The sequence below is a fragment of the Arachis stenosperma genome, chromosome 5 (assembly GCF_014773155.1).
Source record: "Arachis stenosperma cultivar V10309 chromosome 5, arast.V10309.gnm1.PFL2, whole genome shotgun sequence".
NCBI lineage: Eukaryota > Viridiplantae > Streptophyta > Magnoliopsida > Fabales > Fabaceae > Arachis > Arachis stenosperma.
The window spans coordinates 3,354,213-3,355,027 of NC_080381.1; positions in this window are offsets into that span (position 1 = coordinate 3,354,213).

The following is an 815-nucleotide window of genomic DNA, read 5'->3' on the forward strand; positions in this document are numbered from 1 at the left end:
TTGAATTCTTGCCATAAACAAAAATAGTACCGAAATTTTATAATTTTAACATCAAAATTTTGTTACAAAATGTATAAATCTCTTTTTTAATACTGTATTTTTTTCTTTCTTTTCTTTTGCTCTTACATCTTCTTTTAGGAGTATTTTTCTCATATTAGATTTGAATGAATATATATTACAATTTTATTTAGTTGAATGAATGTATTCACACTTATTAGGTTAAATTTTTACTAGAAACAAAAATAACACCAAATTTTATTCAAGGTGACACCGAAAGTTCGGTATCAAGAATAATATATCTATATGTTATTATTAAAAAATTTTGGTGTTATTTTTTTAATAAATTATATATAATTCAAAACTCGTTTTCTTTCTCTTCCTCTTCTTTATTTTTTGTTGCTGCGATTTCCTTTTTTATTTTTTTATATTTTTTTACGATAACAATGATGATGATAAAGAAGAAAAAGAAAGGAAGAAAAAAAATTTTAATGAAAAAAAAAAGTAGCGACAACAATAATATTGATGGTGGTGATAATAACGATGATAACAAAATAGAAAGAAAAAAAAACAAACAAACAGTAATGGTGTACACGGAAAAAAAACGTATGAATATAAAAATAATTATACAACTTAATTAAATTTAATTGGATAAATCACTTAATTATAAAATATTTTTATAAAAAGTTATTAAAATTTAAGTCGTCTCAGCCTCTCAAAAAAATAAAAGAAGAGACTTTGCTACGTTTACAAGCCTTGAAGGGTTTTAAAGACTGACATTTGCAAAGAGTTGCAGACATTCAAACATTATTGATGTC